The following is a 27801-nucleotide window of genomic DNA, read 5'->3' on the forward strand; positions in this document are numbered from 1 at the left end:
AAAAAAAAAGCATTGACCTATGTCACTTTTATTATTATTTATTTTAAAAGCTTGTTTTACATTCAACATAACACGTACATTTAGTTTCATTCCCCATTTGCCATGTCCAACTCTAGCCCAGTCTCCTCCCCTCCCTACCATGTGCCCCTCCCCCTGTGCCCCTCATATTTATGCACTCCTATTTGTCCTGCATTTCCTCAGTTTGAATGTTGGTCCTCTGGTGTCCCAGGGTCTATTGCTCTAAAGGATGTATTGCAATAGAGTATGTGGGTGTGTTAACCTGAGTTGAGTGGTCTGCATGTACATCTTGTTAACTATTGGGCTGAGATCCTGCCCCTGGGCGTGAGTTTTATTCCAGGCTCAGAATGTATTCCAGAGCCATAGTATTGGGAGTCTCACCAGATTTCATCTGACCAGTGATTCTGATCATTATTGAGTTTTTGGAATATTGTTCCATATTTTCCCTCCCAACTCTATCCAGGATCTCCAGATTTGATCCTTTCCTGGTAGCCAGGCACCATCCAGTTTTTCTGGTCTCAAGGTCCATTGTGTCCTAGGGCTGGTTGCTTCTAAATGTCCCTCCCCTTTTTTCGTTCTTCTTTACTTCTGATGCTAGAAGACCGTTAGCTGCATCTTAGATGGCTGCTTGAAAGCTTTTAAGACCCCAGTCACTACTGGCCAATGTAGGATGTGGAGCAACACTTTTATGTATTTTGTTTTGCCAATTGAGTCTGGTGTCCTCCAGTACTATGGTCCCGAGGCAGTAGATCTATTGGATCTCTCTCGCACAGTGTCTGGTTGTCTGTGAGGGATAACTCTGTGCTTGTCTTCTATTGTTCCTGTAATGACCTATGTCACTTTAAGGAGCTCTGGTAGCGTATACCTAAGGCACTTGACTGCTGGTTGTTCAAATGCACCAGTCACTTCTCAGAAGGAAGGTTGGGCAATCTACTTCCATAGTGATACCGCCTTGGAAACTCAAGGAAGAGTTGCTGTGAGTTGGGTCTGACTTGATGGCATATAACACAACATCAGCATGTCACTTTAGTTTTGTGTATTTCACTGTACATCAATTATATTTCAATAAAATATATATATTTTAAAGAAAAAGAATGAACCTTGAAATTGAATCTGTAGTGTGCTACAGAAATGAACTCTGGATAACTTCATTAGGAAAAGATTTTGTTCAAAGAATGTGAAGAAGGCTGGAGAACCACATTCTGCAAATGGGCAGATGCCATTGGATGTTGGGTGGTAACTTGATTAGATTCTATTCCTGTCACCATTGTCAGACACTGCTGGTGAGAGGAATCACTGTATTGGTTTCTAGGTGCCACTTTTCGGAACAAATATCCTTGTACTACATATCTTTGTGCCTTAAAACATTTATTTGTGTTTTAATCCCTTGTAGACATATCATATTGGCTGAGTCCTAGCTGCCAGGAGTGTGGGAATAACAAGAATAATTATCCTTTGATTTTTGTAACATCAACCAATTAACTCCAAGATTCAAGCAATGAGGACATTCTCATAAACAGACAAGGAAGTTTGGAAGTGGATGGCCAAAATAATGACAAATGTCTATTGCATGAGGCACAGAAAGTTTAGGTCCTTTGTCAAAGACAAAAAGTAGTAGGTGGCAGAGCTTGGTTTCAAGTCCAGTCGCTTTCCACTATCTTGCATTGTCTCATGTAAAATGATGGGATGGAAACCAATAATAATAATAAACATTGAAAATCCCCTTAAAGTAAAAATATGTTAGAATGAAAGTCAAACATTTATAGGCAACTGATGTCCTTACAATTAGATTAAATACTTTCCAGTGTTTCCCCACCCTTACCTCTCTCCTCTGAGATCTCATGACACTCATCTTTAGATCTATAATAGCACTTTCCATATGACACTCTAATCCCCATATACACATCCCTCATTCCTCTTAAATGTGAAATCTTATGTGTGTCATAGAACTGAACCCATGAAAGGCACACTTAGTAAAATCAGTGAGTGAACTTGTTGAATGAACAAGTTAATAAATGAATGAAAGAAAGTATGATTATAGAAAACCACTTTGCCTTAAAGATTGTCATTAAGTCATTAGGATTTGAAGACAGGGTAGAAAAAAATGCTATATAGGACATAGGTGAGAGCAGAAATGGAAAATAAAGAGAACATCAGAGTTTTTGCTTGACTCCAACTGAGAAAACAATTTGCCCTTTGCTCTCTCTCTGGGTAAATAGAAAGGTTGACAAGGACAGCTGCATGGCATTTCAAATGATAGTGGAAAAGATCCTATCACTTGAGTTGTTGTGAAAATATGACTAGATGATCAGACAAGGCCTAGGCTGAGTGGGCTGGAAGCCAAAAGCCATAAAACAAGCAAATGATTTCTTGACAGTCAATCTATGCATACTCTCCTGTACAAAACAATTTTTATCAAGGGCACCATAGAGGCTTCAGTTATTTGAAAATCTGCCAAATCCTAAAATTGAGACATGTTTAAACAATATGTCATGCATTAAGTGACTAGATCTACAATATTTGAATGAAAACTTAAATGTTAGAAATAAGTTATTTTCCCCCTGTTAATTTTCTTTCCACATTGGATGAAAATAATTTTTTATTCAGAAATAGAAATTTTTCACTTAAACCCAGTTGGATGATATTTATTGGGATTAGAATTACTAATCCCAAACAGAAATGTGTTCTTATAACATCATAGCATAACAGACATCTGGAAGAAAACCATTTGTAAGAACACCTCTAATAGAATCTCATCCAATGAATGTACTAGCAAATTACTAAAATAAGACAAACATAAATAGCAGCAGGGTCACCCATTACCAAGTATTAGAAAATGTCAAAAAATTACTTATAAGCCTAGACTTATAATTATAATATAATGGAGAGAAAATTACATCAGGAGAGAAGATATTGATAACAAAGTTCCCTTTCCTCCTTTCTGCCTCATTCAAGTCAGAATTTAATAAATACTGTTGTCTTTTACTAGAAATATGAATAAGGAGTATTTAAAGAAAACATGAAAACAGAATAATGGAAGAGTGTTGGCAATTTCCTGTTTGGCTCAGAAGATTCTTGTTCTGTTTATTCTAATGTCTTCTTTCATTTCATAATAATAATAAAGCTTCACATGTTCTTAATGGTACTTAACCAATTTGGATCTATTTCAGTAGTGACGGCATCACAGAAGGCATTTGATAACAAAAGATGGTGAAATACTGGTTATTAGTGAAGTTACATGGCTCTGCTTTATGAACCAATCTACAAAAGAAGAGTCCGAATGCAGGTAATTTTTGATCAAACAAAACTTGTATTCTCCCAGCTGGAGTTTCTTCCATCTATTCACCTGCTCATGCATCTATCCTCATTTATGTGTCAATCCAACAGATGTTTATTGGGCTTTGCTTATTGCAAAGGGACTGTGGTGGTACAGTGGTTAAGCTCTTGGCTACTAACCAACAGGTCATTGGTTAAAATTCACCAGTTGCTCTGTGGAGAATAAAATGTGACAGTCTGCTTCTGAAAAGATTTACAGCCTTGAAAACCCTAGAGGGCAATTTTACTCTATCCTACAGGGTCACTATGAGTCAAAATTGACTTGATGGCAGTGGAATTGGTTTTGGTTAGATTATATGCAAAGCAGTGTACACAGCAGTGGATGCAAAGAGGTGATTGTGCAGGAAAGGCAGCACACTGTGGTGGTTAAAAGTATGGCCTCTATGTTGAAATCCTATTTAGCTGTATAAGTCTTGAACAATTTACCTAATCTCTTTGTGCTTTAATTTTCCCCATCTGTAAAATAATATCCCATAGGTTGTTGTAAGGTCTAAATATAATGTACATTGAAGCCTAGCACCTGTCTATCAGTTTTTTGTTCTGTGGTGGCTGGCAGGTGGCTATGATGCTGGAAACTATGCCACCACTATTTCAAATACCATCAAGGTCACCCAGGTGGACAGGTTTCAGTGAAGCTTTCAGATGAAGATGGACTAGGAAGAAATGTTTAGAATGTGTCCAAGACTTTGTCTCACTTACTTTGGATGTGTTATGAGAAGGTATCAATCACTGGAGAAAGATACCATGTTTGGTAAAGTGAAAGGCTAACAAAGGCATGGAAAACCCTGAAAGAGATGGACTGACACAATGAACTCAAACATACCCACGATTTTGAAGATGGTGCAAGCCAGGCAATGTTTGCTTCTGTTATATATGGGTTTGCCATGGGTCAGAGTTTATTCCACGGCAACTAACAACAATAACAACAACATATTGAAGTCCTTAGAATAGTGCCAAGCATATGGAAAGAAGTCCATATGTATTAGTCATCATCCATTATTCCTTCAAGGACCTTCAGTACTTTGCCAGACTTTCCTCTTTTGGGGGCAGAAAGGCAAATTTCTGACTCATATAAAGGGGTATGTATCAAGATCAGTTAAATAATAACAGTACTGAATTAGGGCCCTTCCCACATTTTTTTCCAGCACTAGAATTATATAAATTCATGAGTCCCTGTCTTCCTCAGACATAGTCTCCAGGCTTGGGCCTTCCAACCCAATTCTCAATCCCTCAGTCTCTGATTGAGTCTTGATGATGGAACCAGGGAGTGAGGTCTCCCAGTAGTCTTTCTAACCTGCCTGGTGTGTGGCAGGTAAAGACATCTACCTCCCTGCTAAGCTTCAACTTCCTTCCAAGTTAACTCAATAAATATGATTGGATTCCTGCCTTAGTTTTCTGTTAGCACTTTACTGCCTCCTGGGAATAGAAGCTTTACTCTAAACTTCAGTCTATGAGACTGATTTCTCATTTAGATTTTGCCAGTTCACTGCTCTGAAAAGGAGGACCTATGTTTTCAGCCTCAGACCATGTTCTGCTATAAATAAAGTCCTGAAATAACTGACCTTAGTTATCATAGTTGAGGTGCCTTTCCTATTGCCATAGCCCAGACAATGGATTCGAACCCCACGGTATCCACACCAGCCAGAATAGCTCCCCTCTACAGAATGTAACTGTACTTATAGATTTATAGCAACAACCTCCAGGAGCATTCCTGCTAGCTTTGTTAGTTTTTCTCAGACTTGGTCTCAGGACTGCTAAGCCATGACTATTCCCTGCCCATGTACACTCAAATCCCATCATAGCAAACTTTTAAAAACAATAAAAACAAACAAACAAACATACATGGTGGATTGAAATCCCATTGATACTTAAGAAATCAAATGGATAGGATATTAAACATACCATGTGACAAAGAATGAATTTGAAAAGTTCTCCATGACCATCATGGAGAAATTCTCTCTCTAAAAAGAGAGAATTTAATGAGTAAAAAAATCTGGTCTTGCACCATAAATCCAAGTGCATAAACACAGGGTGAGAGAGATGGAAATTCCCAATATGTATGAGAAAACTTGAAGGTTTATCTGCCAATGAACTTGAGTCCAGAGTGTAACTATATGATAAACTGAATAATGGTCCCCAAAGATATTCAAGCCCCAATATCTGGAACTTGTGAATTTTATATTTTAAGAAAGAGACTTTGTAGATGCAAATTAAGAATCTTGAGATATGGCTATTATCCTGGATTACCTGGGTGGGTAATCACAATGTCCTTATCAAAAGGAGGCAGAGAGAAAGTTTATTACATAAGAGGTGGGGGGGAAAGTGGTAAGAAGATAAAAGCAAGGGGAGAAAAGGCAATGTTACGTGAGGAAGGGATCAGGAGACATGAAGTGTGGCAGCTTCCAGAACTAGCAAAAACAGGGAAGAAGATTCTCCCCTAGATCATCCAGAAGGAACCAGCCTTAGTTTTCTGTTGAAGCTTCTAAGACTCATTTCAGACTTCTGGCCTCCAGAGCTATAAGATAATAAATTTGCTTTGTTTTAAGCCACTAAGTTTGTGGTGACTTGTAACAGCAGCCATAGAAAGTTAAGACAGACTCAAAGTCTGTTCTATAGGTACCACATCTGAGTTAATGCACTTCAGTTGAGTCACTGTATACTCAGAAGATATAGGCATATGGGAGTGAATCATAATTGTAAAGAAACCCTAGAGCATATCATGAGACATAGGTTGAAGAGTACTGTGTCTGCTTGAGAAGTGGTGAGGATGCAAAATTTCAAATATTTTGAGAGCTATCATGTGGAAGAGAAATTAGACTTGTCTTGAATGTCTCTAAAGGATGGAACCAGTTAATAATTTGTACTTCTACATTCCTTACTGTGATTATTTGTTTCATCCCTGTTAAAACTTGAGGGAATCTGTTATTAAAAAGAAAAATGGATATTAACAACTACAACATTTTATCCAAGAGTATTAAAATAAGAGAGATTTATGTCCTTTTCTTCACTTATTTTAGGCTCTTTCTCCATTTTTAAAAATGTTTCTTCCTTTCTTTGCCATCTGTGGACAGATAATATTTAGGTGGTTTATAGGCTAATTTATTTACTAATTCTCATTGTTCTGAATAAAACCAAGACTGTTATTCATCTTTTTATTACAGTAATTTAATATATATATATACATACAAGACCAATTGCCATCATAAAATATATTTTAAACCATGTAAATTACTATAATCAATGCATCCTGTTTTCATAATTTTAAATAGCTAATTCATATTCACAGACACATTTTTAGAATAGTGGTTCCATTTCTTTGCATGAACGTTGATCTTTAGATATGCAGGGCTTTCTAAAATCATGCAACTTGTCACTATATTGATAGATAGACTCAATGATGATCTTTCTATCAGATAATTTAATAGGCAGCAATCATCATTGAATCCTTTTATAAGTTACATATTCATAATTTATGAAAAAATAAGATGAAGATGATGAGCAGAGGTTTATAGTGGATGAATTATGACTGGCTCTTTTGAACAATTCTGCATTTTGAACTTTTGGGGAAAGCATTATATATTCACAGGCAAACTGTAGTGACCAATTCAGATCTACTCGACAGTAAATTTTTTCAGCTGTATCTTTAAAAATATATCTAAATAGCTGACCCCTTTTGACCCTGCTTCCATATCCTAGTCCATGTCACAATCATCCCTGAGCTAGAACATTACAGAGAACTTCTACCTGGCTGTCAGCTTCCATCCTTTTTTCCTTTTAGCCTAATATGCACATAATAGTCACAGTGATTATGTAAAACACTAACTCAGCTCAAGTCTTTCCTAAGTCGTTCCACCTTACTCAGAATGAAATCTAATTCCTTTCCATGATCTGTACTGTATCAATTATGAAAATTAATTATAAAAAATCATGCCTCAAATTTTCTGGCTTAAATCAATAACCATTTACTATGTTACTCAGTTTCTCTGGTTCAGGGACTTGGGGAAGTTTGGTTGGTTGGGTCTGACTCAGGGTTTTTAATGGATTGCAATTAAGATGTTAGCTGGGGCTAACGTCATTTGTAACTCACGCACATGGTTGGAAAGTTAGTACTGGATATTGGCAGAAGGCCTCAGTTCCTTGCTGCATGGGCCTCTCCTTCGGACTACATGGATGTCCTCATGACATGACAACTGGCTTCCACCAGAGCAAAGGATTCAACAGTGAGCAAAGTGGAAGTCTCAAAGTTTCTTAGGACTAACCTCAAAAGTTATATACCATATTTCTATAATGTCTTATTGGTTACACAGGTCACCGTATTGAATGTGGGAAGTAACTACATGAGGTTGTGATTATCAAAGGTGGGGCTCAGTGGGGCTATCTTGGACGCTGGCTATTATACTTGCTTTCTGATTTCTTCTTCCATCACTCTCCTCACACCACTCCTCACACTACATGTGCTGCCAAAGAGAATGATACACAAAATTCACTAATAATAATAAAATTATTTTTCCTACAAAATGCCATGGATAAAGAAGCTTCTATTTATAATGCTTTCATAGCTTGTTCTATCATTTGTGATGGCATTTTTTCATAAGGCCTTAATCAGGAAATATGAAAGGAAGAAAAACTCCTAACAAAAGAGGAACTAGGGCCACTACAATATACTCTGAAAGACTTTTTTCTCATGAATCTAAATTATATCTCTTATTCAATTCTTCTTTCTTTTCTCTGGACCCCCACTTTTTTTCCTTGTTTGTTTTTTACTTTTTCAAGAAGATACCACACATGTATCTGGTATAAATGAATACCATTTCTATCACCTCCATGTTAAATAATACTGTCTTTCAAGGATAAATTGCCATTGCTTCTCATGTCCAAAGATGTATTAGCTAGTGACACTAAATTTTTAAAAAGGGAGTACAAGGAAATGCTTTTTAAAAAGAAAATTTCAGTCTTCTTATTATCTTAAATAGACCCTACAAAATCTCTGTTAAGAACAGGTCAAATCAAGGCACTTGAACAATGAAACACATGACCATGTAACCTAATATTCTGTAAACTGAGCAGAGAGGTTTCCAAACATCTCAGTTAGTTCTCTCCCAAAGATCATTTCAAATGCATTTCAAACCAAAATGATGGCTGGAATAGCAGGAAAAAAAATGAGATTCAAAGCTGGACGATGAATAAGGAAGACTGAAGAAGAGTTGATGCCTTTGAATCGTGGTGTTGCCGAAGAATACTGAAAATACCACGGACTGCCAGAAGAACGAACAAATCTGTCCTGGAAAAAGTGCAGCCAGAATGAAAATGGCCAGACTTCATGTCACTTACTTTGGTCATGTTGTCAGGAGGGACCATTCCCTGGAGAAGAATATCATGCTTGGTAAAGTGGAGGGTCAGGGAAAAAGGGGAAAGCCCTCAACAAGATGGATTGACACAGTGGCTGCAACGATTGGCTCAAGTATAGCAAGGATTGTGGGGATGGTACACAACTGGGCAGTGTTTCGTTCTGTTGTACATAGCACCATTATGAGTCAGAGCCAACTTGATGGCACCTAACAATAACAACATGAGATTCAAAACTGCTAGCTATGAGTTGGCTCTGACTTGACGGCACATAACAACAACAACAACATTACTGATGTTACGTTGTGTGAACTGCAATCAATGGCACGAAAAAAATGTGTATGAATAGTTGAATGGGAAATTGGTTTGCTTTGTAAACCTTCACCCAAAGCACAATAAAAAGTTAAAGAAGAAAACAAAACAAAAAACCCTACTGTTAGGGGCAATAATAGCTATCATCATAAATTTGATATTTACTGAATGTAGGGAATTTTGCTTCTTAGAAATCCCCTTATCACTGAGTCATTTTCTAAACTGAGGTAGGCAGTGTATCAGAATCCCTTGTGGGACTTTAAAAACACATATATCTTCCTTTCAGGATTTGATAACACCTCCTAGTTCCCTTCATCCCTGTAAGAATCTCCCTTCTAGTGACCAACTGACAACAGAGAGATGTGTCATATCAGACATGCTGTGTTGAGGTTAGAAAAAAAAAAGATTAAGTGGAGGTTTCCATAACCAAAGGACCCTCCACTTTTATTCCATCTAATCAGCTCTGTGTCTCAGTTTCCATTTCTATACAAAGAGGCTAATTGCAGTACTTAGATCACTGGGTTGTTGTGAAAATTAAATGAAATAATCCATTTAACTTCTCAACAACTGCTTTTACTTCATTGTTTATGAGACCCTATTTAAATGAATTTGAGAACAATTTTATATTATGAATGCAAAAACAGAGTATACATCAAGACCATTTTTCCCCTTCTCACTGGAAGAAAAGCCATCAAAAATGGAAGGAACTAAGTGAATAACTGCAAACTTCCTTATGTTAGCTCTGGCAAAATTCATTGTCATCTGCTCTCTACAAACTTGGAGGAATTATCTGAATACTGAGAAGAAAGAGTACAGACTTTGGGATCAATAGACATGAGTTTTAATTGTGGTATCTTTTCTTTAATAGTTATGCAACATTGGGACACATTCATTAAGTTTTAAATAAGGTTATGAGTTTAGTGTAGGACATTCTAGTTTTCATTAATAGAATCTTTAAAAGATAGATCCCACAACCCATAATTACAGGCAGTCCTTAGATTATGAACATCTGATTTAGGGGCAACTTACACTTGCTTTTTAATGTTATGTAAATGTGCCCTCATTTTGAAACGATTGGACCAACGCTTACTTGCAACAAATTCTTCATTACAGTTTCCTTCACTTACTGTGTGTGCAACTTTTAAATCACTGAAAAGGCTTCGAGCCTTTTGCACCAAAACCAAAACCAAACTCACTGTCATCTAGGTGATTCCAACTCATAGTGACCCTATTCGACAGAGTAGAACTGCTCCCATAGGGTTTCCAAGGCTGCAAATCATTATTATGGAAACAGACTGCCTCATCTTTCTCACACAGAGCAGCAGGTGGGTTTGAACAGCCAGTCTTTTGGTTAGTACCCAAATGCTTTAACCACTATACTACCAGAGCACTTCTTCTTGCACTAAAATAAGGCTAAATAAGAACCATAAGCACTCCTTCCAACTAACCTAGAAATTCCACTTCAAGACTTAAAAGACACAGTTAAGAACAAATCTCATTTGTAACCTGGGGACTGCCTGTATCTCTCATTCACACATATCAACCGCTGATTAAGGAGAGGAGGAGTTGTGCCAATGATGCATTTGCCTATTCAAAGACTATCTAAGAGGAATGCCACTTTGAGACTCTATGGCATATGTATGCCATTAGAATGAAGTCCAAGTAATTGAGAGTCTATGTTATATGTTGATTATATGGAGGAGTTCAAAAAGTACAGTTTTGCTAAATACTCATAAGTTATAATACAAAATATATATTGATTCTGGTTAGGATGCTTCCACAATATTTTTTAGCCAAGATCTTTGCCAATGTTGTCAGGCCCAGCATGCATTATTCAGGTACCATATCACACAGTTGATGTTACTTGAAACATCTTTATGAATGTTCAGTAGAAGCTACTACTTCTCATTTCATGAAAGTTGCAACAAAGCTTTTAAGGAATCACTGACTTCCATAGCTAAGAGATAGGGTCCAGGGCATTTAGTTCTATTGTGCCAGTTTTTGCTCTCTGAGTAAAAAAATATGTGACCAAAGCAATCTGACATTACAAGCAATCCCCAGGTTATGAACAAGATCCATTCCCAAGTGTGTCTTTGAGTCAAATTTGTAGATAAGTCAGAACAGGTGCATATGGTTCTTGCCTTACTTTAGTGTGAGAAAAGTCTCAAAGTCTTCTCAATGATTTAAAAACTGTTCATGGAGGAAGTGAATGGGATTATAATGCAGAATTTCTTGCAAGTAGGGGTTGGTACAATCATTTCAAAGTGAGGGCAAATTTACATGACATTAAAGAGCAAGTATGAGTTGTCCATAAATTGGGTTATTTATAATCTGGTAACTGCCTGTATATTAGGGATAAATGTTTAAAATATCAACCACATAATAAACTATACAAATAAATTGAAAAAACTATTTTTCTAGTTGATAGAACAAGACTCACTCAAGGAAAAATTAATAATGCAAATATTGTATGAAGAGCAGAAATATAATCTCACTCCCTTCTAAAACACATTCACTGGCCACATTTTAATCATTACATCCCTTATATGTATTTGTAGAATAAAATATAGAATGAACTCAGTCTCTTTACTTTTTTCCAAACACCACACAAATCCTTGATTCATATCTCTATAGCTGACTTTGTTTCTGAGAAGCATACAGCCTGCAACTTGTCATTAAACCAGATTATTAAAGCAATTTTTCCAGTATGAAAAACAATATACCATCATGATGGAAAAAATTAGAAATAGTGATAAGTGTTAAGAAAATAGAAAACATCCGTAAGTCCATCATCTAGAGATGTACGATATTGCATTTGGTGTATTTTCTTTTCAGTCCTTTTTTTTAATGCACATACCTTTTTTTTTTTTCTTTTACAAATTGGGATAATGCTATGCATCTTTTTTTTTACCTTTCAGTATTATAAGAAATATTTTCCATTGTCATCAAGTGTTCTTTGATAACATAATTCATAATAGCTGAATAATATCTCACTGTCTAAACATACCATAATTTACTAAAATTGTCCCTATTATTAAATTTTATCTAGTACAAAGAGTGCTGCAGCAAATAGTGCAAGCATAAACCTTTGTTTATAACTCTAATTATTTCTTTAAGATATGTTAACAAAAGTGTAATCATTAGGTCAAAATATATGACTGTTCTAAAGGTTCCAGTTTAATGAAGTTAAATTAGAACTCATACATGAGAAGTTGTTTTTGTATTTCTTTTTTTGAAGGATTTCTTCTTTGGATAATTTACCACTCAAAGAAACTCTATTGCTAAGGGACCCAAGGGAAAAAAATCCTTTCTAGGCCCTGGGCTCCCCTTGCATTGACTTCTTTATATTGATGCTTTCTTAATTATACCCTAAAATAGTTTGAAGTATATAAATCTTAAATATCAATCAGGCTTTTTCAATTGTATTATAGTGCAGCAGTTTGAATTTAGTCACAAATTATTGTTGTTATGTGTAAGTCATCTCCAACTCATACCAACCTTATGTACAACAAAGCAAAACACTACTTGGTCCTGTGCCAGCCTCAAAACAGTCATAAATACTGTATTTAAAATGTCATGATGTGTTTGATGAAGCAACAATTTTTAAAATGCTGGTCATTTACTTGTGCCTAAGCAGCCTATTCTTTTCATGTCTAGCCAATCTTATGAAGAGTCAGGACTACACCCAATTTTTACCAAGTTCCGTGGAGTCAGTTCTAACAGTAGAGTAGAACTGGGCTCCATAGGACTTTTAATCAGTTTCTTGGAAGTAATTCACTAGACCTTTCTTCCAAGGTGCCTCTGGGTGCACTTGAACTTCCAGCACATTAATAATTTGCACCACCCTGAGACACCCAACTGACCTCTTCAAAATTGAAATTATTTTCTCTCTGGAGTTGATTCCACTATTACAAGAAGAAAAACACATGTGCATATGTTTTGGTCATCTAGTGCTGCTATAATAGACATACCACAAATGAAAGGCTTTAACAAACAAGGACTTATTCTCTAACAGTTTGGAGGCTAGAAGTCTGAGTTCAAAGTGCCAGCTCTAGGGGCTGGGTAAAAGTCCCTCAACCTTGGGCTTCAGCTCTGCCTTTTGCTCCTGGCCCACTGGATCTGGAGGTATCTCTTAATTCAGACAGCTGCTGGGTGCTGAGGCTGACAAACCCAAGGTGGACAAGTGAAATGGAGCAGTCCCAAAATATCAAGCAAAACAGGAGGCCACTAGTTCAAGTCCCAGGGGTTGAGACTATACAAGTACAGAATTTAGTGTGGTGCTTCTACTCAATAAATGACATTGTGATTATTATAAAAAATGATCAATAATGTGTAACTATCTTATAAAAATAATCATGATTAGAGACATTGTGAATTAAAATGGAGTAAACTTGAACCTAGGAGCTCTGGTAGCATAGTGCCTAAGGCACTTGACTGCTAACCAGAAGGCTGGCCGTTCAAACCCACCAGCCACTCCTCGGAAGGATGATGGGGCAATCTACATCCGTAGTGATACTGCCTCGGAAACCCAAGGAGGGGTCGCTATGAGTTGGGTCTGACTCGATGGCACATAACAACAACAACGAACTTGAACCTGGTGTGTTATGAATTGAATTGCCCCCTAAAAAGATATGTTGAAGTCTTAACCCCACAGCTGTGAATGTCACTTTGTTTGAAGATGTTATCTGTTAACACAAGGTAATACCAGAGTAGAGTGGGTCTTAATCCTATCTAAGTGCTATCCTTAGAAAAAAGGATAACAAAGACAGAGAGGAAGGACCACCATGTGAAAATGTATCTATAAGCCAAGAAATGACAAGAAATACCGGGAGCTACCAGAAGCTGGAAGAGACAAGGAAGGATCTTCCATAGATCCCACAGAGAAAGAGCATAGAGATAGCACCAACTATTCAAAACACTGAAGTTCTGCTTTTTAAAGCCACCCACTTTATGGTGTGTTTTTTTGTGGCAGCCCCAGGAAACTAAGATGTGAAGGAAATGCAGGTTCAGAAGAACAAAGAAACTTTGCATCATAGGGAGTACTCTTTGCAACATACATTTTAATTAAGTTGATGAATTTCAAGCCTGGGAAAAATTTTTGGGTTTCAGAAAGAAAAATGATGTTTTATTGAAAGGATATATATATATATATATATATATATATATATATATGCAGTGACTGGTTTGCAAAACATTGTTGAAGGCTAGCCATAGGATGGTAGTGGGGAACATAGTGCATAGAGGAGAAGAGGAAACAAGTCCTTTTGTGGGAACTCCACAAAGATGTGATGTGCCTTCTAAAATTAATGTTAATGGATGGTAAAAAGCCAAAACAGTGTTACAGTACAGTAAGTCTCTACAGTATAGTAGAGATATTAAAGAGTGACCAATATTTTGCTATCTGGTATTCTCTAAGGCAATGGAAAATTACATGATGAGTGACCAAAATTCTTTCTACCTGGATTAAGCTTTTGTATGATTTCAACTAAAAGCTAAAAAAGTTTACTTTTCAAGGAAAAAAAAATGATTATTTAGTCAAATGGAAGGGTACTCTATAATTGCTTTGGCATTATAGTCTAATGATGAGGTAACAATGCTCAAAGCAAATCAATACATTTTTTTTAATATTAAATAGACACATTTATTTTATTTTTTAAAAAATGTTATTGTGATTTGGGTGAAACTTTAAAGAGAAAATTTTCCATACAACAGTTCATCCACATTTTGTTTCATGACATTGACTGCAATTTCCCACAATTTAACATGTCTCTTCCCACTTCCTCCCCATGATTACCTCTTCTCTGTGTCCTTCCTTCCCATGCTTTCCTGTCCCCACCCCTGCTGTCTCCCTATGCATACCCTGCCCTTCTGTTTTCCCGTGATTGATCTCTCCAAGAAGTGTATCTACCTGATGTAAATATGCAGTCCATATGCCTGTCTTTTAATGGGCTGGAAGGCACAAGAGTGAGTTTAATTCCATATGGCTAGGGGCCATAGTCTCAAGGGTTTCACCAGGCTCTATCAGACCAGCAAACCTTGTCTTTTTTTAAGATTTTGAGATGACTCGATGGCACCTAACATTGTTCTCCCACTCTATCCAGGATATCCTACACAGATTCTCCCTCCAAGTGGTTGACAGTGGTAGCCAGGCACCAACTAGTTCTTCTGGTCTCATGGTTGTATAGTCTGAGAACCACATGGTCTATAGGTCCCTTGGACTAATTGTTTCCATGCACCTTTGGTTTTCTTCATTCTTCCTTGCTCTGGATAAGGAAAGACCCATTGTTGCATCTAGATGGCAGCTTGCAAGCTTTTAAGATCCCAGTCACAACTCACCAAAGTAGGAAACAATGTTTTTGTGTAGTATGCTATGCTAATTGAGCCTGATGTCCCCTGGGACCATGGTCCTGAGCCCACAGGTCCAACTACTCACTCCCTCCAGGTAGCTGGCTGTGGCCAAGAAGTCACAACAACCTTGTCCCTTGTCAGCTCTACTATATACCTGGACATTCTTACAGAACATACAGATATGGTTGTAGAAACATCATCTGCCAACCCTATACATGGTCATGGGCACATTCCCCCTGCCTAGACATACCTGACAAATCAATATAAATTTTTAAAATGTAATATTTAGAAAGCTAGATTTCAAGGAGGATAGGATAGATACCAATGTATTTAACCATAGATGCAAAGTTTCCTTAATGTTCTTTTTCCTTCACACAATCCATCAAGATTCTTCCCAAATTTAATCATTGGTTCTTATATTTATTGTTGATGGTAGTAATGCCAGGAGCCAGATTCCTAGCCAAAGAGAAATAAAGGATAGCAGATGTTCATCTTCATATTGATGTGCAGATTGTCTCTAAAGTCTCTTTCTTGGCTCTATTATAAGTTCCTCATTGTCATCTGTTTCCTCAAGCTAATAGTTCTTTTACTGCCCTATGCTTTTGAACTTGAAACATATCTTATCAATTGTTTTGATTGATGCTCTGATTGTTTTTGTTGAAGAGAACAAGATCTTCTGCCAACTTAACCAACGCCCTCCTTTCCTTGAGATCACCACTTAGGCATTTGGAATGCCCTCATGCTATTTCCCAGAATCCTTATAATTAAAAACATTACCATTAAAAATTTGCATTTCTACTCTACCCTTCACACTTTTCCAAGTGTTTATCATATAGGTCATATTTAAATATTTTCCTACAAGACTATTCTAATATTTTATACTGACATCATCTTTGCCTATACCTACAATTATTAACCTACCTTGCAAACATAATTAATTATTTCTTAATACTTTATTCTCAAATTATTGATAATTTTTAAAATAATATTTTCATTTATAAATGCACACTCTATGCCTCATTATTTACATGCATAATCTCATTACATTATCTACTCAAGATACTGAGTTTCAGATAGATGACATAGATGAGACTCAAACATATGTCTGAGAGACTCCAAAGATAGTGTATTTCACAATATTATGGTTGCTGCAATCAACTCCTTTTTGTTCCAAATAAGGGCAAATGTATTTGCCAAACCTAAATCTGTCAGAATTTATCAACAGTGGATTACTGGAGATGATACTTCTGAAGCCAAATAGTTATCAATCTCTAAATGACATTCCAAGTCAAGTGACTTTAGTTCAGTGTTTTTGCTGCATAAGAGATTTTCCTGTTTCATTGAAATATTTTATCTCTGATTAAGAACAAAGTAGAGAAAGAACTCATGGAAAAACTTTATGAAACATTATACTGTGACTAGGTCAAGTAACAGTGAAAACAGAAAATTGAAGATTAATTACTGATGTCACCTTCTTTGGTTAACACATACACTGTAAGATACATATTATTCATATGTATCTTATTAATTAATTGATGGAACACCCATTGAGATGTTTCAACAAATGGATGCAACACTGGAGACACTCATTCATTTTGCCAAGAACTATGACTACCAGGCCAACTCACTGGAAGAGATCCATATTTATGCCCATACCAAAGACAGGTGATCCAACAGAATGCAGAAATTATTGAACATCATCACTAATATGACACAAAGTAAAATTTTGCTGAAGATATTAAAAGTGGTTGCAGTAGTACATCAACAAAGAACTGCTGGAAATTCAAGCCAGATTCAGAAGAGGGGGTGGAATGAGGGACATCGTTGCTGATGTTACATGAATCTTGGCTTAAAGCAAAGAATATCAGAGATATGTTTATCTGTGTTCTTTTTTTTTTTTATGTTGTTGTTGTTAGGTACCGTTGAGTCATCTCTGACTCATGATGACCCTAAGTACAGAACGAAATACTGCCTGGTCCTGTGCCAACCCCATGATCCTTGCTATACCTGAGCCCATTGTGATAGCCACTGTGTCAATCCATCTTATTGAGGGCTTTCCCCTTTTTTGTTGACCCTCCACTTACCAAGCCTGATATCCTTCTCCAGGAAACGGTCCCTTCTTACAACATGTGTTTGATTGACATGTAAAGGTATTTAATTGTGTGGATCATAAAAATTAAGGATAACATTGCAAAGAATGGGAATTCCGGAATACTTAATTGTGCTCATGGGGAATCTATACATAGATCAAAAGTCAGTTATTCAAAAAGAAAAAGGGGATACTGTGTAGTTTGAAATCAGAAAAGGTGTGCATCAGGGTTGTATATTTTCACAATACTTATTCAATCTGTATGCTGAGCAAATAATCTGAAAATATGGACTCATATGAAAAAGAATATGGCATCAGGATTGGAGGAAGACTCATTAACAACCTGAGATATGCAGATGACACAACCTTGCTTGCTGAAAGTGAAGAAGATATGAAGCATTTACTGATGAAGATCAAAGACTACTACCATCAGTAAGGATTACACCTCAACATAAAGAAAACAAAATTCCTCACGACTGGACCAACAAGGAACAGCATGATAAATGGAGAAAAGATTGAAGTTGTGAAGGATTTCATTTTACTTGGATGCACAATCAACACCCATAGAAGCAGCAGTCAAGAAATCAAATGATGCATTACATCGGGCAAGTTTGCTGCAAAATGAACTAATCTGTCATGGAAGAAGATAGCCAGAATGCTCCTCAGAAGCAAGAATGTCCAGATTTTTCTCTTGTACTTTTGGTCATGTTGTCAGAAGGGACAAATCTCTTAAGAAGGATATCATGGTTGGTAAAATAGAAGGTCAGTGAAAAAGGGGAAAACTTTGTAAGTTTAAAGGAATAGTAGAAAATATAACAAATGTGCAGGCCAGATAAAGAAGAGCCAAAACAGTAAAAAGTAATGTTCTTAAAGTAGAGAACTCTACAAATGGAAGATAATATATTCAAAGATGAAACACAATAAAATACCTCTAGGATGAGGGAAATATTTAATTTTTACATTTGAAATATATTATGCTACATTAAAAAGAAAAATCAAGTTTTTCAGCTTCACAGATAAAGAAAGAATACTAGAGCAAAGATATACAGGAAACTGCAGACAAAATTAAAGCATAGAGCATGATAACAATATCAGAAAAGGTTGAATTCAGGGCAAAAAGTGGTAAAGAAGATGAGGAAGGGAAATTTATAATGATGAAGGGCACAATCTATACTGAAGGTTAATTCTCAAGAATATTTATGGAATACCATGAAATTAGGAGCTCTGCTGGTGTAGTGCCTAAGGCATTTGACTGCTAACCAGAAGACTGGCCGTTAAAACCCACCAGCCACTCCTCAGAAAGAACACTGGGCAATCTACTTCCATAGAGATACCATCTTGGAAACTCAACGAGGGGTCACTATGAGTCGGAATCGACTCAATATCAATGAGTTTGGTTTAACATGAAATTATTATGGGAAAAAACTGCAGGAAATAGTATGATGAAGTAAAATAGATAAAATATAAGTAAAGGCATACAGGATGTATATAACATAAGGGAATTGGTGTATACATATGGATATGAGTATATATATATATATATATATATACACACACACACACACACATATATGTATACACACACATACACACACATTCTGAGAACTATTGATTTAACTGATTATATTTTTATTAATTCTATTTTCAGGTTATAGTCTTTGAAATGTATTTGTAATTCATAAGGGATATTTTATAAATAAAAATAAAGATACTTTCAAATTCTCCTATGTATGTCAGAGTTAGACAATGAATAAGGAAGACTGCAGAACAATTGATGCATTTGAATTGTTGGGTTGGTGAAGAATATTGACTGTACCATGAACTGCTAGAAGAATGGAAAAATCTGTATTGGTGGAAGTACAGCCAAATGCCCTGTAGAAGCGAGAATGGACAAACCTTGTCTCTCATACTTTGGCCATGTTGCCAGAAGGGTCCAGTCCCTGGAGAAGGATATCATGTGAGGTAAAGTAGAACCAGGAAAGGGAGGGAATGCAAGGACCACAAAAGTGGCAGGATCCAGGTAAGGAGCAGGAAGCAAGACTCACCCCCCAGAGCCAGGAAAGGAGGGAGCACCGGGGACCACACAAGCAGCAGGATCCAGGTAGAAATTAGGAAAGGTGGGGGTGGAGAGGTTTTCAACAGCTAAGGGAGACAAACTTGTCTGTCAGTTTGTCATCCTGTGCAGCTTGCACATTGCTGTGAGGCTTGAGGCTGTGCCACCAGTGTTTCAAATGCCAGCAGGGTTGCACATGGTGCACAGGTTTCAACTCAGCTTACAGACTGAGACAGACTAGGAAGAAAGAAGAGGCCATCCACTTCTCAAAAAATTGACCAAGGAAAACCTTATGAATAGCAGAGAAACACTGCCTGGTACATTACTGGGCAACTTTATGAACAGCCTAGAAACACTGTCTGACACAATGCAGAAAGACAAGCCCCTTGGGTCGGAAGGCACTCAAAATAGGGCTGGGAAAGACCTGTCTCATCAGAGTAAAACCAACCTTGTTGTTGTTATGTGCTGTTGAGTCAGACCTGAATCACAGTAACCCCTCCTTGGGTTTCCGAGGCGGTATCACTACAGAAATAGATTGCCCAACCTTCTTTCCAAGAAGTGGGTGGTAGGTTTGAAATGTCAGCCTTCTAGTTAGCAGTCAAGTGCCTTAGGCATTATGCTACCAGAGCTCCCCAGAACTAGCCTTAGTGATATGGATAAAGTGAATCCTTCAGGACCTCCATGTGATGATGTGGCACAACTCAGATTGAGGAAAACCAGCTGCAAACATCCATTGATAATCTGAACATGGAATATATGAAGTATGAATCTAGGAAAAATGGAGGTTGTCAAAAATGAAATGGAATGCATAAAGATTGATATCCTAGGCATCAGTGAGCTGAAATGGACCAGTTTTGGCCATTCAGAATTGGACAACCATATGATCTACCATGCTGGGAATGACAGTTTGAAGAGGAATGGCATGGCATTCATCATCACAAAGGATGTTGCAAGATCTGTCCTGAAGTCCAATACCGTCAGTGATAGGATAATATCCATATACCTACAAGGACGGCCAGTTAATACTACTATTATTCAAATTTACACACCAACCACCAAAGCCAAAGTTGAGTAAATTGAAGATTTTTATCAACTTCTGCAGTCTGAAATTGACCGAATGTGCAATCAAAATATGTTAATTATCACTGGTGATTTGAATGCAAAAGTTGGACAAAGAAGAATCACCATTGGTTGGAAAGTTTGGCCTGGGTGACAGAAATAACACTGGAGCTCTCATGATAAAATTTTGCAAGACCAATGACTTAATCATGGCAAATACCTTTTTTCAACAACACAAATGGTAGCTATACATGTCGACTTCACCAGATGGAGTACACAGGAATCAGATTAACTACATCTGTGGCAAGAGGTGATGGAAAAGTTCAATATCTTCAGCCAAAACAAGGCCAGGAGCTCATTGTGGAACAGACCATCAACTTGTCATATGCAGGTTCAACTTGAAGTTGAAGACAATTAAAGCAAGTCCACAAGAGCCAAAGTATGACCTTGAATATACCCCTCTTGAATTTAGAGACCATCTAAAGAATAGATTTGATGCATTGAACACCAGTGACCAAAAACCAGAAGAATTGTGGGATGACATCAAGAGCATCATTAATGAAGAAAGCAAGATGTCATTAAAAATAGGAGAAAGAAAGAAAGTACCAACATGGATGTCAGAAGAGACTCTGAAACTTGGCCTTGAGCGAAGAGTAAAGTAAATGGAAGAAATGACAAGATAAAAGAGCTGAACAGAAGATTTCAAAGAGCAGCTCAAGCAGACGAAGCTAATTACTATAATGAAATGTGTGAAGACCTGGAGTTAGAAAAACAAAAGGGAAAAACATGCTTGGCAATTCTCAAGCTGAAAGAACTGAAGAAAAAATTGAAGCCTTAAGTTACAATATTGAAAGATTCTATGGACAATATATTGAATGATGCAGGAAACATCAAAAGAAGATAGAAGGAATACACAGAGTAATTGTACCAAAAATAACTTGTCAATCTTCATCCATTTCAGGAGGTGGCATATGTTCAAGAACCAATGGTATTGAAGGAAGAAGTTGAAGCTGCACTGAAAGAATTGGTGAAGAACAAGGGTCCAGGAATTGACAGAATACCCATTGAGATGCTTCAACATACGGATGCCCTACTGGAGGCACTCATTTGGCTATGCCAAGAGATTTGGAAGACAGCTACCTGGCCAACTGACTGGAAGAGATCCATATTTGTACCCATTCCAAAGAAAGGTGATCACGCAGAATGTGGAAATTATCAAACAATATCATTAATATCTCATGCAAGTAAAATCTTACTGAAGATAATTCAAAAATGGTTGCAGCAGTATATTGACAGGGAATTTCCAGAAATGCAAGCTGGATTCAGAAGAGGATGTGGAATGAGGGATATCATTGCTGATGTCAGATGGATCTTGGCTCAAAGCAAAGAACACCAGAAAGATGTTTACTTGTGTTTTATTGACCATGCAAAAGTGTTTGATTGTGTGGATCATAACAATGTGGATAACATTGAGAAGAATGGAAATTCCCGATTGATTGTACTCATGAGGAACCTGTACATAGACCAGGAGGCTGTCGTTCAAACAGAACAAGGGTACACTGGCTGGTTTAAAATCAAGAAGGGAGTGTGTCAGGGTTGTGTCCTATCACCATCCTTATTCAATCTGTATGCTGAGCAAATAATGTGAGAAGCTGGACTACATGAAGAAAAATGTGGCATTAGGATTAGAGGAAGAATCATTAACCACCTGAGATAGCTGATGACACAACTTTGCTTGCTGAAAGTGAGGATGACTTGAAGCACTTACTGATGAAGATTGAAGACTACAGTCTGCAGTACGGATTATGTCTCAATATAAAGGAAACAAAAATCCTCACAATGGGACCTATAAGCAGCATCATGATAAATGGAGAAAAGATTGAAGTTGTGAAAGACTTCTCATTGCTTGGTTCTACAGTAGGACGCTGATGGAAGCAGCAGTCAGGACATCAGACAACGTATCCCACTGCTGCTGTTGGATCCGACTCATAGTGACCCATCCTTGGGTTTCTGAAGCATTTTCACTATAGAAATAGACTGCCCAACCTTCCTTGTGAGGAGTGGCTGGTGAGTTTGAACCGCCAGCCTTCTAGTTAGCAGTCAGATGCATTAGACACTACACCACCAGAGCTCCTGTGATGACATATAGCACTGGGTATATCAGCTGCATAGGACCTCTTTCAAGTGCTGAAGAGCAAAGATAGCTCCTTGAGGACTAAGGTGTGCCTGACACAAGCCATAGTATTTTCAATCACTTCATATGCATGTGAGAGCTGGACAATGAATAAGGAAAACCAAAGAATTGGTGCTTTTGAGTTGTGGTGCTGGTGAAGAATGATGAAAGTACCGTGGACTGCTAAAAGGACTAACAGGTCTGTCCTGGAGGAAGTGAAGCTGGAATGCTCCTTGGAAGCGAGAATGGCCAGACTTCATCTAACCTACTTTGGTCTTGTTATCAGAAGGGACCATTCCCTGAAGAAGGATGTCATGCTTGGTAAAGTGGAGGGTCAATGAAAGAGGGGAAGGCCCTCAATGAGATGGATTGACACAGTGGCAGCAGTGATGGGCTCAAGTATATCAAGGATCATGGAGCTGGCACAGGATGGGGTGGTGTTTCTTTCTGCTGTATATAGGGTTGCTATGAGTTGGAGATGACTCGACAGCACCTAACAACAACAACAACAAAGTAGAGGGTGAATGAAAAAGGGGAATTCCCTCGATAAGATAGATCGACACAGTGGCTGTGATAATGGGCTCAAACATGGCAATGATTCTGAGGGTGGTACAAGATGGGGCAGTGCTTCGTTCTGTTTTATATAAGGTCACTGTGAATTGAAACCAACTCAATATGTTGTTAGGTGACATGGAGTTGGCTCCAACACATACTGACCCTGTGGACAACAGAACAAAACACTGCCCAGTCCTGTGCTATCCTCACAATCCTTGCTATCTTTGAGCCCATCGTTGCAGCCACGGTGTCAATCCATCTCGTTGAGGAGCTTTCCCTTTTTCGCTGACCCTCTACTTTAACAATTATGATATCCTTCTCCAGGGACAAGACCCTTATGACAACATGACCAAGTATGAGAGATGAAGTCTGGCCATTCTCACTTCTAAGGGGCATTCAGCTGCACTTCTTGCAGGACAGATTTGTTTCTTCTGGCAGTCCATGGTATTTTCAGTATTTTTCTCCAACACTGCAATTTAAAGGCATCAACTCTTCTTCTCTCTTCCTTATTCCTTGTCCAGCTTTTACATGCATACAAGGCGATAGGAAATACCATGGGTTAGGTGCACCTTAGTCTTCAAAGTGATGTCTTTGTTTCTTAACACTTTAAAGAGGTCTTGTGTAGCATATTTTCCCAGTGCAATACAATGTCTGATTTCTTGACTGCTGTTCTTTGAGTGTTGATTGTAGATCGAAGTAAAATGAAATCCCTGACAATTTCAATCTTTTCTCTATTTATCATCATGTTGCTGATGGGTCCAGTTGTGAAGATTTTCATTTTGTTTATGTTGAAGTGTAATATATATCAAAGACAGTAGTCTTTGATCTTTATCAGTGAGTTCTTCAAGTCATTTTCACTTTCAGCAAACAACCTTGTGTAATCTGCATATCATAGGTTGTTTATGAGTCTTTCTCTAATCCTGATGCCATGTTCTTCTTCATATAGTCCAACTTCTCAGATTATTTGCTTAGCATACAGACTGAATAATTATGGTGAAAGAACAGAACCCTGATACACACCTTTCCTGGTTTTAAACCATTGCAGTATCCCTTTGTTCCGTTCGAATGACAGCCTCCTGGTCTGTGTACAGGTTCCTCATGAGCATAATTAAATGTTTGAGAATTCTTATTTTTCACAATGTTATCTATAATTTGTTATGATCTACACAGCCAAATATGTTTGCATAGTCAATAGAAGTAAACATCTTTTTGGTATTCTTTGCTTTCAGCCAAGAGCTGTCTGACATCGGCAATGATGTCATTCCATGTCCTCTTCTGAATCCAGCTTCCATTTCTGGAAGTTCCCTGTAAATATACTGCTGTAACCATTTTTGAATTATCTTCAGCAAGATTTTATTTGCATGTGATATTAATGATATTGTTCAATAATTTTCACATTCTGTTGGATCATCTTTCTTTGGAATGGGCACAGATATCAATCTCTTTCAGTCAGTTGGCCAGGTAGCTGTCTTCCAAATTTCTTGGCATAAATGAATAAGTGCCTCCAACACTGTATCCATTTGTTGAAGCATCTCAATAAGTACTCTGTCAATTCCTGGAGCCTTGTTTTTTGCCAATTTCTTCAGTGCCACTTGGACTTCTTCTTTCAATACCATTTGCTCTTGATCATATACTACCTCCTGAAATAGTTGAACACTGACCAATTCTTTTTGGTATAGTGACTGTATATTCCTTCCACCTTCTTTTGATGTTTCCTGTGTCATTCAATATTTTGCCCATAGACTCCAATATTGTAACTTGTAGCTTGAATTTTTCCTTCAGTTCTTTAAGCTTGAGAAATGCTGAGCATGTTCTTCCCTTTTGGTTTTCTAACTCCCAAGTCTTTGCACATTTCCTCATAATACATGATTTTGTGTTCTCAAGATGCTCTTAGAAATCTATTCAACTCTTTTCTTTCATTCACTTTAGATAATCTATGTTCAAAAGCAAGTTTCAGAGTCTCTTCTGACATCCATTTTGTTTTTTTCTTCATTTCCTGTCTTTTTGATGACCTTTTGCTTTCTTCATATATGATGTCTTGATATCATCCCACAACTCCTCTTATCTTCAGTCACTGCTATTCAGTGCATCAAATCTATTCTTCAGATAGTCTCTCAATTCATGTGGGGTACAATCATGGTCATATTTTGGCTCACATGGACTTTTTAAAATTTTCTTCATCTTCCACTTGAACTTGCATATGAGGAATTGATGGTTTGCTCTGCAGTCAGCTCTTGGCCTTGTTTTGACCAATAGTATTGAGCTTCCCCATCACTTCTTTCCATAGATGTAGTCTATTTGATTCCTGTGCATTCCATCTGGTGAGTTCCATGTGTATTGCTGCCATTTATGTTGTTGAAAAAAGGTATTTGCAATGAATAGGTGGTTAGTCTTGCAGAATTCTCGCATGTGATCTTTGGTATCATTTCTATCACTAAGGCCATATTTTTCAACTACTTAAGATTCTTCTTTGTTTTCAACTTTTGGATTTCAATCACCAGTAATTATCAACACACCTTGATGGAACGTTTGGTCAATTTCAGACTGCACACACTGGTAAAAATCCTCAGTTTCTTCATTTGTGGCTTTAATGATTGTGCATAAATTTGAATAATAGTAGCATTAACTGTTCTTCCTTGTAGGCATATGGATATTATCCTACCACTGACAGCATGGTACTTCAGGATAGATCTTGAAATGTTCATTTTCACAATGAATGTGACACCATTCCTCTTTAATTTGTCTCTCCTGGAATAGTAGGCACTACCACTGTATGAGTCAGGGCCAACTCGACGGCAAATAACAACAATAACAACAACCACTGTCTGATTCAAAATGGCCAATATCAGTCCTTTTGAGTTCAATAATGCTTAGGCTATTGATCATTATACATTCCATTTCATTTTTGACAACTTCTGATTTTCCTAGATATGTACTTCATACATTTCATGATCTGATTATTAATGGATGTTTGCAGCTGATTCTTCCCATTTTGAGTTATGCCACATCAGCAAATAAAAGTCCCAAAAGCTTTACTCCATCCACATCATTAAGGTCATCTCTACTTTGAGGGGGCAGTTCTCCCAAGTCATATTTTGACTTCCATCCTGAGGGGCTCATCTAATGGCAATATATCAGACAATGTTTCAGTGTTATTCACAAAATTTTCCAGTAATGTATTAGACAGTGTTTCACTGCTATACTTAAGGTTTTCAGTGGCCAGTTTTTTCAGAAGTGGGTGGCCCCTTCCCTCTTCCCAGTCTTTGTCTGGAAGCTCCACTGAAACCTGTCCATTATAGGCAACACTGCTGGCATTTCAAATACCAGTGGCATAACCTCTAGCCTCATAGCAACATGCAAGCCACCACAGTATGACAAACTGACAGAAGAGTGGTGGTTTCAGAACATAGACTTTTTTTTAATATTTTACAGATATGTATGGGGGTAACTAATAGGGGACTGATATAGGTATATATACTTATAAATTAGTCCACAAATAGTACCTCAGTAATTTCTAAAATTTAAATACAATACAAAGAGAGAGAGAAAAATTCTGTTGTTGTTGTTAGGTGCTGTCAAGTTGGTTCTGACCCATAGTGACAACATAGAGTACAACAGAATGAAACACTGCCTGATTACCATCTTTACACAAGACAATTTATCCAAGACAATTTTCTGGAGGAAACATCTCTCAAACAGTCAAATAATGAAACCATAACTAATCTCAATCAAAAATATGGGAAAAAAATGCACAAGTATATGAAATTAAAACAAAATTGAGTCAGTAGCCAGTCTGGTTGAGTAAAAGGGTCACATATTATTTGCCACTACTACCATCAAGTGGAAGATTCTAAGTTCCCTTGAACATAGCCCCTGAGTTTGCTATACAACATGCTTTGTCTGATGGAACATAAGTAAACACTGGGGAATCAGAAGTTTGAAATATGCCTGTGTATTTGGGCTTGACTTCTTAGAACTCTGAGACCACTAGGTTGTGAGAAAGCCTTAGAGATTGAGAAACCACATTATAGAGAACAGAGGGGCCCCACCAGACAGCACTAATTACCATGTAAGTAATCTTGGACTCTCCATTTCTTCTAGAGGTGTCAAATGACTGTAGCTGAATAAGTAACCCCAAGAAAGACCAGTAGGAGGATTTCCCAGATGGACTACCCAAAGAATCATGATAAATAATAAACTGCTGTTTCAAGCTATTAAGTTTAGAGATGTTATGTAGCAATAGATAAGTGAAACAGCCAGAGATCTAGAGAACATCGAAATATTCATTAGATGATAACTTGTTCTAGATTATGAAAATTAATTTGAAAACTGAAAAGGTAGGGATGACTTTCTAAAGAAAAAAAAAGAAACATGAAAAACTAAAATTAGCCCCAGAAGAAACAAATAATTATAATGTTGTTGTTGTTGTTAAGTGCCGTCGAGTCGTTTCCAACTCATAGCGACCCCATGCACAGCAGAACAAAACACTGCCCGATCCCGCGCCAGCCCCAC

The sequence above is a fragment of the Orycteropus afer genome, unplaced genomic scaffold (genome assembly GCF_000298275.1).
Source record: "Orycteropus afer afer isolate SDZICR_OR568_19922 unplaced genomic scaffold, OryAfe1.0 scaffold00097, whole genome shotgun sequence".
NCBI classification, from domain to species: domain Eukaryota; kingdom Metazoa; phylum Chordata; class Mammalia; order Tubulidentata; family Orycteropodidae; genus Orycteropus; species Orycteropus afer.